At 38.9% G+C, this 15,018-nt stretch overlaps 1 protein-coding gene across 1 annotated transcript in view; it reads left to right on the forward strand.

Moving 5' to 3' along the window:
- EDA (ectodysplasin A) overlaps positions 1-15,018 on the forward strand; it is a 419,425-nt gene that overhangs the window by 40,558 nt on the left and 363,849 nt on the right. The gene's annotated exons all lie outside the window — the stretch shown is intronic.

The following is a 15,018-nucleotide window of genomic DNA, read 5'->3' on the forward strand; positions in this document are numbered from 1 at the left end:
TATTTTCCAGAGTGGCTGCACCAGTGTACATTCCCACCAGCAATTTAGGAGGGTTTCCCTTTCTCTGCATCTTTGCTAACATCTGTTGCTTCCTGTTGTTAATTTTAGCCATTCTGACAGGTGTGAGGTGATATGTCATTGTAGATTTGTATTTTCCTGATGATGAGTAATGTTGAGCATATTTTCATCTGTCTATTAGCCATCTGTATGTCTTTTTAAAAAAGATTTTATTTTTAAGTAATCTCTACACCCAACATGGAGCTTGAACTCACAACCCCAAGATCCAGAATTGTATGCTCTGCTGACTGAGTCAGTCAGGCATCTCAGCCATCTGGATGTCTTGTTTGGGAAAATGTCTTCTGCCCATTTTTTATTCATGTCTGCTGCCCATTTTTTAACTGGATTATTTAGCTTGTGGGTGTTGAGTTTTATAAGTTCTTTATATATTTTGGATACTAAGAGGGAAAAAATTTTTATCTCTTATGTTTATTATATTGTTAGTACTTAGAATAATCAATTAATTGCAATCAATAATTTTGCTGTTGAATGAGCAATAACCTCCCTCAGAAGGCTGTTGTAAGAATTAAATGAAATACTATATGTAAAGCATTCAGCATACTTACTAATAAAAAGTGTATAAGAAATGATGGTTAATTTAAAATATTCATATCAATTATATGATTCTTATGGATTAAATGAATAATATTAACAGATATTATAATATCTGTTGTAGTTTGGTGGGTCTCTCTTCAGATAAAAGCACAGGTTTTTGTGGGTGTGGAGTTACTTTGACTTGAGTGGTCCTCAGTTGGAAGGCACACTAAGATTCAGCACAACATCTTCTCCCCCTTCTAAATTGCTGAGACTGGCTCCCTTATTTCTGGCAGCAGAGACAAAGGCTAGAAGAACACTGCTGCTGAGGTCTGAAAGGAACAAAATTAGTATCACCATGATTCTGTAACTATTTTGCACTAACCCCGGTCCTGGCAGGGGGATTAGAGGGATTTGGATCATTAAGGGTCTATCATGTGCTAAGTGCCAACCACTGGACTAAGAGATTTATAGTTATTCTGATGTATTCTCCACAATTTTTCTGCAAAGTAGATATTATCCTTATCTTACAGAGGAGTAAGCAAGCTCTGAGAGATGAAATAATAGATAGTAAATAGCAGAACTTGGGTTTAAACTCACATATATTTTGACTCTTAAGTGTAGTCACTTTTCCTTATTATTTTTTAAATAACCTTTTCTTTTCTCTAGCGTACTTTACTGTAAGAATACTGTATATAACACATATTATAACATACAAAATATGTGTCAATGAATTGCTAATGTTACCAATAAGGCTTCCACTCAATAGTAGGGTGTTAGTATTTAAGTTTTGGGGGAGTTAGAAGTCACACGTGGGGTTTCAACTGTGTGAGGGATTGGTGCCCTTAACCCCACATTGTTCAAGGGTCAACTGTACATAAAAAGCATTTAGAAAAGTTCCTGATTCACAGAAAGTATTCAATAAGTGTTAGCTGTTATGGTTGTTATTGTTGATTACTTTGTTCTTATTCTGGTGGTGGTGGTGGTGGTGGTGGTGGTATAGGTATGTCACAGACTGATCATGAGTAAGGAAATAATACCATATAGCCACAAAATTTTAGCTTTTGAGGCTGGAAAGCCTGGGTTTCATTACTGCTTTTACTTAGAACTTCTTTAGTTATTCTTTCATTTGTAAATGAATAAAATCATACTACTAATGCTTATGTCACAGTATTATTTTGAAGACCAAATTGAAATTACATACATAAAAGTACTTGGTAAGGGAAGTATACTATATGTTTTATGTATATTTTACTGTTTACTAGATTTCTTATAAAGAACTCAAGAGCATTGAGAATAACATTGATGCTTCCACGAGTACAAACTTTTCTTTGTACTAAGTACTATGATATACACTATAAAGCTTGCTTTATGTATTCCTTGCAACAGCTCTGTCAACAGGAGGGTGAGGAAAGAGCATCTCATCTCCCTGAGATGCTCTTTCCTCACATGAGTACATGGGTGAAGGCCTTGGTGCAGGAGGGAGATGACACATTTAAGTAGAATTGAAGATAAAATACTGAGTGCTCAGTTAAATTTGAATACTTTTTAAGTAGAATTATGTCTCATGTAATATTTGGGACATATTTCTATTAAAAATACTTGTTTACAGGGCACCTGGGTGGCTCAGTCAGTTGAGCGTTCAACTTTCGCTCAGGTCATCATCTCACAGTTCATGAGTTCAAGCCCTGCGTTGGGCTCTGTGCTGACACCTCAGAGCCTGGAGCCTGCTTTGGAGTCTCTCTCTTCCTCTGCCCCTCCCCCACTCGTACTCTGTCTCTCTCAAAAATAAATAAAATATTAAAAAAAGGGAGGGCTATTATTTCTTTACTTTTATTAACTTATAGCAAACTTCCCAGTAGAATCATATTACATGCTATGAAATAAGCAAAGTGCATACCCAAACATATTTCCTTTGTCTCTTTTTGGTATGTGAAGAAGAGTCTTTTTTTTTTTTTTTTTTTTTTGAGGATGAGGAAAGAGGTAGTACTTATTTCAGCAAAATCCTTCAAAGCTAAGAACTGGAGTTGAGGTTACCACATCATTATAGGAAATGTAACTCAATGAGTTTATTATAGTTTTTGTGTTCATACAACAAAGGGCATTCCCTGCTCAAGTAGTATAAAACAAAAGCATTGAATTTGGAGTTAGATGACTTTAGTTCTATTACTTACTGTGTAACTCTCTACCTATGTAACATGGGATAAGAACACGTTGCTTATCTCCTAGGATATTGGAAAATCAAAAAGAAATGATGGATTTATTCATATATTCCTTCCAAAGATATTATTTTTCCTAGTTTATATGAGGCATTATGTATTAGATAAATATGGAAGCGAACAAAACAGATGTAAGTTATGTATGTAAGTTCCCTGATGTAAGTTATAGGCTAATGAGAGATAGCCAATATATATGTAGATATATGTTTACAAAGGGCTGTGAGAGAATAACAGGGGAGGACTTGCTAAGGAGGTAGCATTGATACTGAGACATAGAATCAGAAGAGGATTGGGGGGGGGGTCCCATATTGCATAGTGAGAAAACTTGTGTGGAGGTTGTGAAACTAGGAAGATCTTGGAATGTTGAAGGAACTGAAAAATGAGCAGTGTGACTGGGAAATAGTGAGTTAGGTAGAAAGTTATGCCAGATGAGGTGGTAAAGGCAAGAGGATCTATATCTTCCTAGACAGAGTTAGCAGCAGAATTTGGATTCTATTCTAAGTGCAAAGTCCTAAAACAGGAAAGACTTTGGCATGTTCCATGTACAAGAGGATGCCAGTGTGATTAGAGCCTAGTGCCAGTGAGAGGTTGGTGGGGACAAGGAGTTTGGATTTTTTTATGTAAATGCCTAAGGATAATCTATAGAGAAGGAGAGATTGACGATGCATGAAAGCCAAAGAGGTGGTGCATGATGTGGAAATGTTGGGGTTCTGAGCCAACAGTCAGGAAAGAATTCTTGAGATGTCTTTTGTGCAAAAAGGTGCTTTTATTAAAGCATGGGGACCAGACCAGTGGGCAGAAAGAGCTGCCCTGGGATTGTGAGGAACAATTGATTAAATACAGCTGCGGGGAGGTAAAGACAAGAGGGAAGTTTCCAAAAGGACTTTAGTTTGGTAAAGAAGACTCACAGGATCCTGGAGGCCTAGCTATTTTAAAGCTGAAGTTGTTTTTCTCTATAGCAAAGCATGAACAATATGACAGTTGGGAGTTCCTGGAGGAATGTTTTACTCTGCCAGCCTCAGGTATTTGTCAATAAGCTGAGGTAATAAGGAAATTTCATCTTATCTACCTTTCCTTTTTTGTCTTTGTTCCCCACATCAGTGCAGGGAGAGAAATGGGATACATGGTACAAGTGGAAGGTTTGACTTTTGAGAGGGAGAAGTTCATCCACTAGAAACGGAGAAAAGTAAGAAAAAAATGTGTTCAGATGGAGATCAGCTGACAGATTTGGGGGTGGGAAAAGGGAGTGCCCACTTCCAATGGTACTCTTTACAATGAAGTTTGGGCAAGATCATAAGGGTAGAGGGCAGAGAAGAGTGGAGGGAGAGGTTTGAGGACAGAAAAAAATATATATAAAATAATTATCCTGGAACATGAGGTTAATATAGAAAAGCAGTGGATTTCAAACAGGCATTTAGTACTTGTCTGATGTCTGTGATCATGAATTTAAGTGCGACCTCTGAGCAAGATTGTGGGATTTTCTCTAGGAATATTCAGTGCTCAGATGCAAATTCAGAGCAGGTAAATGGTTGGATTCATCCAGGATCAAGGATTTGCCAGAGTAGTTTACTGACAGGGTGAGAGAGGCAAGGACATTGAGGAAGTGATAATAATGGTAGATCATTGAATATGCTAGATAAGGAGGGAAAAGACAGGAGGAGGCGAGAAACTGGCAGGCTTAATATATTGTAATCTTAATGAAGTCCGTACATTTATTAATTCATCAAAGAATTGGAAGGCTTGGGGTGCCTGTGTGGCTTCAGTGGGTTAAATGTCAGACTCTTGGTTTTGGCTCAGGTCATGATCTCCCGGTTCATGAGTTCAAGCCCCACATCCAGTTCTGTGTTGGGATTCTCTCTCCCTCTCTCTGTCCCTACCCTGCTTGTGCTTGCTCACTCGCTCGCTCTCTCTCTCTCTCAAAGTAAATAAACAAACTTAAAAAAAGAATTTGAAGGCTTAATATATACAGTAAAATATAAAAATGAAAGCATATTAAAGATAAAAATTATTAAAATTAAATACAAAAATAAGATATATAACAATAAATATAAAGTATTAATGAACCAGAGAAGACAGAAATTATAATGCATGGTATTTACTGGGGGTGAGGGGCAAGTAGAAGAGGTAAAGGGATCATTAGAGACAACATGGACATGTTTTTGGTGCAGCTAAAAAAATGAGCTTTTAAACTTCTCAACATATTTCATATGTGACTACACAATCCTTTTTCTTGACTTTTTTAGCAGGCTTCCAACTTAAGTATTACCAATAGAAAGTAGCTTCACTATTCAAAAAGTTCATCATTCCTGTCTTTGACCTTTTGCCTCTGGCTTCCATGAAGATGGCCCACTTAAACTCTGTTTTGTTAAGCTACTGCCAATCCATTACTATCTTATAAGAAAGAAATAAGAGATAGTACTTAAATATATAAAAATGTTAGAAAATTTTATGTTACTATAAACATAGAATCAGCTATCATTTACATGAATTATTATTAAGAAGAAAAATCCATACTTGATATTTGTGTAACATTCTCAGATATAAAAGCACTTTCCTATACTCATTCACCTAAATATCCATAAGCTCCTGCTATTATATGCCAGGCTGAGTCCTAGAGATACACTAGGAAACAGGACAGTGAAGGTCCCTGCCTAGTGTACAGACCTTACATTCTATGCACAGACCTTATGATTATGTAGGAGAGGTATCATTACCTTCATTTACAGATAATGAAAGTGAAGATCACATTACTCAACTTGGACTAGAAGCCAGGTCTTCAGACTCTCAGTTTTGTCTCTCTTCTATTCTGTATCATTTCCTTATTAGCATGATAATATCTACCTTTAGTGATCACCTTTAGGTAAATTTGAAGGATTTTTGACCACATATTTTCCCAATGTGTCTGAATTCCTTCCATCTTAAGAAGGTTCTCCACCATTATTTACATCATTAGAATATATATTATTGCACTTTGTGATTTAAATTGTGTTGCTCCCCTATCCCATTTGTACAGTCTTCATTGATCCTGCCCTAGGAGTCCATCTCCCTCTCCACTTCACTATTACTTAGGTGATAATCAACTCCATTGTCCACTGACTTTGCCCACCATCAAATTTACTGCCAATTCAGGCAAAATTACCTTTGCCTTCCTGTCCTAATTTCCCTAGCCCACTATTTGCCAGGTATATGCCTTATCAGCACATCTCCAGTGGCTCAGCACTACTTGAGGAAATCTAGGACTACAGCTGACCTCTAAAATCCCACCTGTGCAGGACTTTGTGAGCAGCTAGTGTTTACATGCTGTTGCCTGGTTAAAACGTATGCCGGGGCATTTTTTGAGCCTCTCATGCATCTTAGCTAAATCCTACCAATCTGATCTTCAGTGAATCTCAGTCTTATCCTCTTCTATTTCTACCACCACCACTCTAATTCAGGCCCCTAGCATACATATACACTTAACCTCCCTTGCCTCTTCTCACTTATTTTTTTTTTTGTTTCTTCTTATTATTTTTTAATGTTTATTCATTATTTGAGAGAGACGGAGTGTGAGTTGGGGAGGGGCAGAGAGAGACGGAGACACAGAATCTGAAGCAGGCTCCAGGCTCTGAGCTGTCAACACAGAGCCCGATGCAGGCTCGAGCCATGAGATCATGACCCGGCTGAAGTCAGACGCTTAACCTGTTCCGGAACCAGGCTGGAACGCTGGTGGAAAAACCAAGCGGCACACGGAGATCTTGGTGGATTGGAGATTTATTTTACACTGGCGAGCTCAGAGGAGACTGTTTCTCCAAATGTCTGAGCCCCAATGCAAGTGGGGAGGGTAATTTATAGCCGACAGCCTCCAAATCTGTGGGGGTTTTCGCGGGCACAGCAAACAAAGGAAGAAGAGACCGGAGGAGGGGTCTCTAAGCTAGAGGCCAGAGTTTGTTTTAGTCCAATCAGCCATCTTTGGTGTACTTTATCCACTTCTCCAAGAAACCAACTGAGCCACCCAGGTGCCCCTATTATTATTTTTTAATGCTTATTTATTTTTGAGAGAGAGAGAACGTGTGCGACAGAGCATGAGTGGGGGAGGGGCAGAGAGAGAGGGAGTCACAGAATCCAAAGCAGGCTCCATGCTGTCAGCACAGAGCCTGACAAGGGTCTGAAACTCCCGAACCACAAGATCATGACCTGAGTTGAAGTAGGACCCTCAACTGACTGAGCCACCCAGGTGCTCCTCTTATCAGTTATTTTTTTTTAAAGTTTTTAATTAACATTTATTTTTGAGAGAGAGAGCAAGAGAGAGTGTGAGCAGGGGAGAGGCAGAGAGAGAGCCAGAGCAAGAGAGAATCCCAAGCAGGCTTTGCACTGACATCGCAGAGCCCAGCATGGGGCTTGAACCCAGGAACCTTGAGATCATGACCCCAGCTTAACTGACTAAGCCACCCAGGCCCCGCTCCTCTTACTTATTTTTATTTACTTGACAAAACTACAATTATGGTAATTTTCTGCCTGCTTGGTGCTTGTACCTATGCATTGAAAGAAGCTGGAGAAAAAAAAAAAAAAACATGACCACACTGCCTGCTCTTCAATTCATGACCACAGAACTCAAGTTAGACCCCCTAGTGCTGCCCTCCCATTTCCTACCTATGGTTTCTAGATTTTTTTCATACTTTCTCAAATCCCCAACACCTCTACCCCCACCCCACCCCCCCACTATCAAATGAGAACTTTGCTTCCTCTATTTGCATAGTACTTAAAAGCTTACAAAGTACTTTTGCACCCTTTTCTGACTTAATCTCTTCGTCTTGTGCCCTAGGAAATGGTTAAATGGAGCAGCATTCTTTAGAGACAATGACTCTTGGTTATTCTGTTGGTTCTAGTATTTAGTTTACCTAGCTGCATTTCAGAAGTCCTCACCATTCCAGCTGCACAAATCAACCCGTGCTTATGTTTCTTTTTGAAAAAGGAGGATCCTCATACCTGCCTTTTTCACTCACTCACAGGAATATTTTGTGAGCATTTGTCTGTACTCTGGTCCTTTTAAATCTTACAGTACAAAGAAACAGACTTGCCATCCACATTCTTTGCCGGATTAATGCACAGCACTACAAAAGATAACCACCTTGCACTGGAGATTCAGTGATTACTTTTTTGGGCTCTAAAGTATATGATCTACAGGTTGATATTAAAAAAAAATACCATTTGCACTGTAACCTAGACTAACTTCTACTTAAATATTATTGTGCCCTGTTTTAATATATCTTCCATGTATTAAATCGAAATTTTCAGAGCAAATAAGAATGAGCTTTATTTTTCTCAAAGTATTCCTTTGTTTACTAAAGGATTCCTTTTAGGTTAAGCTAGTCCATGGTAGAATTTAAATGACTTGACTGATAGAAATTCAGTTTGTACCAGGATGTCTGGGTGGCTCAGTGGGTTAAGCGCCTGACTCTTAAGATCTCATTGTGTTTTGTGATCTTCGGCGGCTGCGGCGGCTGCTGCCGCGGCGGTGGCGGCAGCGGCAGCGGTGGTGGTGGGCGGGGGAGGGGGGGTTGGAGAGCCCCTCTTGGGCTCTGTGCTGACATAGCGGAGCTTGCTTGGGAGTTTCTCTCTCCTCCTCCCTGTCTGTTTGCCCCTCCTTGTGCACTCTCTCTCCCAAATAAAATAAACAAAAAAAAAAGAAATTCAGTTTGTACTACTTTTCAGGAACATACCTTTTGTGAAAAGTGAGCTACACCACTGTGGTGTTCCTGCAAATGGTGTCATGAAATGGATCATATTTTCCCACAGGAACAATATTATAATTGGGGGGTTGTGTTCCTGACCAAAGACTCAGCATCAAATAAATCATAGATATTAACTGACAGTGTGGCATAACAGCAAACATATAGGAACTATAAATCTCTAATCATTTAACAAATTTAAAAATTATGCTCCAAGTCTTACTGTTGGGAAAATAAGTAAAGTTATGCACCATAAGATGGCCTAAGGGATTAACATAAACTCTAGTTCCTAGTTCAGAGACTCCTTCCGGGTTCTTCTTCCTGCCCTGCTTGCCATGCACGCCAAATTACTACTAATACGGAATGCGGAAGTAGCAGACGGTAAATTGTCCCACGTGCTTGTGCTTGGGGCTCAGATCTCTGGAGAAGGATCTCCTCTGAGGCTGCTGGTGCAAAGTAAAACTCTGATCCAACAAGATCGCTGAGTGCCGCTTGGTTTTTCCGCCAGCGATCCAGCCTGGTTCCTTAACACTATAAAATGGACATAAATGTAGCATATTCAACCATGCAAAGGACACTGATACATTATAAAGTGTTCATAAAGCTCTTAAAATACAGTTCTATTGTATAGTAAACTAAAAAAACATTTTTTTAATGTTTATTTATTTATTTGAGAGAGAGAGAGTGTGAGCAGGAGAGGGGCACAGAGAGAGGGAGACACAGAATCCCAAACAGGCTCCAGACTCCCAGCTGTCAGCACAGAGCCCAATGTGGCACTCAAAGTCACAAGCCATGAGATCATGACCTGAGCTGAAGTCAGACGCTCAACCGACTGAGCCACCCAGGCGCCCCTACTGTATAGTAAATTTTATTTACTTTACTGTTAGCCTCAAGAAATCTATTTTTAGTAACAAATCAATAATTTCTTTTGGTATCCTGTAATAGGACATTTTTGTGGGGTTGTGGGTAGTGAACAGTCTAAATGATTTAACTTTGGTTTTCAAACCTGATAGTACATCAGAAAAATCTGAGGAGTTTTAAAGATGCAGATTTCTGGGCCTGAACCCGAAGAATATGAATAGGCCTGGGGGTGGAGTGGGAAAAGGAATATGTGTTTTTAAAAATTCCCTAGGTGATTTCTTTTTTTTTTTTAATTTTTCTTTTTTTAACGTTTATTTATTTTTGAGACAGAGAGAGACAGAGCATGAGCAGGGGAGGGTCAGAGAGAGAGGGAGACACAGAATCTGAAACGGGCTCCAGGCTCTGAGCTGTCAGCACAGAGCCCGCCGTGGGGCTCGAACTCACGGACCGCGAGATCATGACCTGAGCCGAAGCCGGCCGCTTAACCGACTGAGCCACCCAGGTGCCCCTTCCCTAGGTGATTTCTAATGCATGGCTGAGGTAAGAACCCTAGGGATGGATATGTCAGCACCAATTTTCTTTTTTCCACCCTTTTTTCTGAAGGGCTGATACATTCAGGATCATTCTATTGACCACAAAATTTGTACAGGTAATATATTTAATAATGTTTCCAAGGTGTTTCTTCCATTGAAAAACATTAGAAAAATTTTTTAATGTTTATTTATTTTTGAGGGAGAGACAGACAGAGGGAGACACAGAATCTGAAGCAGGCTCCAGGCTGAGCTGTCAGCACAGAGCCCGACGTGGAGTTCAAACCCACAGACCACAAGATCATGACCTGAGCCGAAGTCAGATGCTTAACCGATTGAGCCACCCAGGCGACCCTCCATTGAAAAACATTTTAAAAGTAAAGACTGTCTTGAAATCTGAAAAACATTTTAATAAGTTGAGACTAACTCCACATTTCTCTACTCACCCGCCCCAATCTGTAGCTTTGAATGGTCTCAGGGCTTGCAAGAAACACATGCTCTTAAATTGTATTTTAGGAGGTGACAGTTTTTTGACAGCCATCAGAGTTCTTCATGGTTGATTGGGAAGCAATAAGAATTGCTAGGTCATTAATCACTTGCCTTTTTTTAAAGTGTTTTATTTATTTTTGAGAGCGAGCATGAGTGGGGCAGGGGCAGAGAAAGGGGGACAGAGGATCTGAAGCAGACTCCGCGATGACAGCAGAGAGCCCAATGCAGGGTTTCAACTCTCGAACCGCGAGATCATGACCTGAGCTGAAGTTGGACTCTCAACGACTGAGCCACCAAGATGCCCTTAATGACTAGTCTTTTTTTAAAATTTTTTTTATTTTTTAAAAATTTACATCCAAATTAGTTAGCATATAGTGAAACAATGATTTCAGGAGTAAATTCCTTAATGCCCCTTACCCACTTAGCCCATCCCTCCTCCCACAACCCCTCCAGTAACCCTCAGTTTGTTCTCTATATTTATGAGTCTCTTCTGTTTTGTCCCCTTCCCTGTTTTTATATTATTTTTGTTTCCCTTCCCTTACGTTCATCTGTTTTGTCTCTTAAAGTCCTCATATGAGTGAAGTCATATGATTTTTGTCTTTCTCTGACTAATCTCACTTAGCATAATACCCTCCAGTTCCATCCACGTAGTTGCAAACGGCAAGATTTCATTCTTTTTGATTGCCGAGTAATACTCCATTGTATATATATACCACATCTTCTTTATCCATTCATCCATCGATGGACATTTGGGCTCTTTCCATACTTTGGCTATTGTTGATAGTGCTGCTATAAACATTGGGGTGCAACCTTGAAGGTTGTGGTCAGAGAGTGTCATGTTTGAATTAGTGATTTTGGAGTGGTAAAGGGTGATGGTAATTTCCAAGGTGTGTGTGTGGGGTGTGGGTGGCTGATATGGAATGGAAGAGAAAGTCATTGGAGATGAAGAGGTTAAGGAACTGAGAAGTCTCGGTGCATTAGATGTGCTATACCACACTTTCCTTAAGTTATCTTCCTTTTAAATGGTAATAAAAATACACCTGGCACCCAGCAAATTTTTAATCTATTAAAAAAAATCATTTAGAGTCAGTTTGTGAAGTAAGGTTGGATACATTCTATAGTCTGAGGCAATTCATGGGAGCTAATAATGTTCAGTAACTATTTTCTCTATGTTTAGTAGTTTTACTATGAAATTTATTATCTGAATCAAGCTTTTTTTTAGGTGGAGGATGGGATCTTTATTAGCGTTCACAAGAGACACATTTAAATATCAGGTCTAGGGTGGGTATTCTAGGCTATTCAACCTCTATTCTCCAAGGAATTTGAAGAGCTCTCGGAATGGATATGTTAAATTAGCCATAGCAGTAAGAAAGATGTGTGAATTTTCAGTCTCTGCTTCTCTGCTATCTCCTTTGTCTTGGCACATGCTCAAGTTTCCTTTTCTAAAAAAACATTTCCTCAAAACCTGCTTCTCCTAAAGCCACCTTCTCAACTCTCTTCTTCCTTTCATTGCTATAAATATTTACTTTCCTCTTTATTTATTGGAGATCGCTATTTTTCTTGAAATATGTTTTTCTTGAAAAAGTATTGTTGGGAAATATATTGGAGAGTCATCCTACCTTCATAACATACAACTTTTGTCATTTGAGGGTATACTTTTCTCTGTTTGCATGTATGTATATATTTTTTCACAGTTTTGATCAGACTATTAAGTCTTATGAGGGTAAAAGGCCTGTTTTATCTGCCACTGTATAATGTAGTATGTGTGTGTAATATTAGGGAGTGCTCCATAATTGAATGTCAAATAAATAAATGGTATATGTTTTAAATTTACGTTTTGATTTTTTCTACCTAACATATCAAACATTTCCTGTTTCTTCATATTCTTTATATTTAACAAGTATTTTATTATTTTAGCATATCATCAATTACTAGACTATTTTCCTATAGTTGGATATTTCTAATAGTTTATAATTTTTTATTATGACTGACAATGAAATGTATGTCTTCCTGTGCTCATGTGTTTGTTTGCTGTCATTCTTTTGTTGAACCATTTTTTGAGATAAATTCCAAAAAGTGGGGTTATTAGGCAAAAGACTATGAACATTTTTACGCTATTAAGCCTACTAAAAGAATTGTACCTTTCATTTTTAAATGCCTTAGAATTTGGCTTCTACCCTTGCCACTTCAATGAAACACCTCTTCTCAAAGATCACCAATGGCTTCCTAATTACCAAATCAACCCTCTTGACTTCTCTTGCAATATTTAATACTGATTTACTATCACTTTCTTGAAAGTCTCTTCTCTCTTGTCTTGATGATATGACATTATTTTGGCTCTCTTTCTACCTCCCTGATTTTTTTTTTATTGAACTTCCTAAATGTAGCCTTTCCCAAGGTTCAATTCTATCTGCTTCAACACTAGTATCTCTATATCTTTAGTTTTGACCTCTTTCTTAAGCTCTAGACTTGCATTGCTTGATCTCTCATTAATGCTCCCATATCATATGTCATCATGTCTAACAATGAATTAATTTTCCCTCTCCAATCAGTTTCCTCTATTTTATCTCTGATAATGCTACTGCTATCCCTGGAGTCTGGACACCATGGAGACATTTTGATCATTTTTCCTTCCTTGCTCAATCTATCACATCAGTTGCCTTGCCCTGTTATATAAATTCTAATTTTGCAGTGTCCATGTTTCTGTCACTTAGTTTTTCCTGAATTCATTAATGTATTCATTTGTTCATTCATTCATTTATTCAATACTTATTGAGAACTGTCACATGCCAGGCACCATTCAAAGCACTAAGGATATGGCAGTGAACACACCAGACAAAAATCTTGGCCATCTTTTACCTGATATTCTAATGGAGGAAGACACACAAGCAGATAAGTAAAATAGAACATCACATAATGAAAGTTTTATAGGGAAAAATTAGGGAAGTTGGATAGGGAAGATTGGGACAGAATGTGTATGTGTGCACAATTTGAAATGGTATACTCTAAGAGAGCTAATTGACATTTAAGCAGAGATTTGAAGGAGGTCAGGAAAGGGCCAGACAGATATGGGAGGGCAAAAGTGGAGCATTCCAGGCAGAAGGCCCAGCAAGTGGAAGGACTTGAGATGGAAGAGAACATGTGTTCCAGAAATAGCAAAGTGGCAGTGTGTTGAAGCTGAGTGAATAAAACAAAGAGTAGTAGGAGGTATGGTCAAAGATGTAAATGGAGAGGCCAGACCATGTAGGGCTTTGTAGGCCATTGTAAGGACTTTGGGGGTTTTTTTTGTTTGTTTGTTTGTTTGTTTTTTACATTTTCATTTATTTTTGAGAGACAGGGAGACAGAGCACAAGCGGGCAAGGGGCAGAGAGAGAATGAGACACAGAATCTGAAGCAGGCTCCAGGCTCTGAACTGTCAGCACAGAGCCCAATGTAGGGCTCGAACTCACAAACTGTGAGATCATGACCTGAGCCGAAGTCAGATGCTTAACCAACTGAGCCACCCAGGTGCCCCAAGACTTTGGCTTTTTACCATGAGTGAAATGGGTAGCCATTGGATAGTTTTGAGAAAAGGAGCAACCTGATTTGACTTTTTTATTAGGGAAGCTCTGGCTGTTGGCTTGAGACTAGACTGTAGTAGGGTAAGGGTGGAAACAGGGACTAAGTAAAGAGATATTGCATTAAGCCAGGTGAGAGTTGATGATGGCTTGGATGAGGGTAGTGGTAGTGAAAGTGGTGAAAAATTGTTGGATTCTGGATTTGCTTTTGATTGGATATGGGATATGAGAGGAAAAAGAGGAGTCAAAAATGCCTCCAAGGTTTTGGCCTGAACTGGAAGAGAATGTGGTTTTCAATAGTGTGTGTGTGTGTGTGCACATGTGTGCGCACACATTTTATCTCTAGTTTCTTGGAACTCCCATAAATTGTTATGTCATAAATTATTATGTCATGTTACCTGTTAGGTTACATTATGTTATTTTCCTTGATTACTTTTCACCAGGGCTATGTCAATAATCTTAATAAAAATATTCAGTGGTAAATCTGATCTCCTCTCCTAGCCTTTCTCCTCACTCCAGTTCATCCTTTATAAAGTGAGGCATTAATCATATGATCATCTTCAGTGACTTCCAGTTGCATTTAATTCAGCAGACAGACTCTTCTGTCTTATATTCCAGGCCTTCCATAGTATAAGCATAACCTATTTCATCAGCTCTGTCCTTTACTATTCCCTTATATATTCCAAGTAATTGGCTTACTGCTCCTTGAATATAGTGCTTAACATGTTGTAGATCATGTTTATATGGTATACGATAATTGGTAAGATCACAGTCTACAGCATGGACACCCCAGGTTTGACTTGTGATTCCATTTCTCATTGTGTGCTTTTGGGCAGTTTATTTCACCTCTGTGTCTTAGTTTTCTATCTGAAAATGGGGGGTAATAGTAATCTACGTCATAGAGGTGTTTTGAGGATGAAAAGATTTTAATTTTTTTAAAATTTTTTAACGTTTATTTATTTTTGAGACAGACAGAGACAGAGCATGAACAGGGGAGGGGCAGAGACAGAGGGAGACACAGAATCTGAAACAGGCTACAGGCTCTGAGCAGTCAGCACAGAGC

Source organism: Panthera uncia, chromosome X (genome assembly GCF_023721935.1).
Source record: "Panthera uncia isolate 11264 chromosome X, Puncia_PCG_1.0, whole genome shotgun sequence".
Taxonomy (NCBI): Eukaryota; Metazoa; Chordata; class Mammalia; order Carnivora; family Felidae; genus Panthera; species Panthera uncia.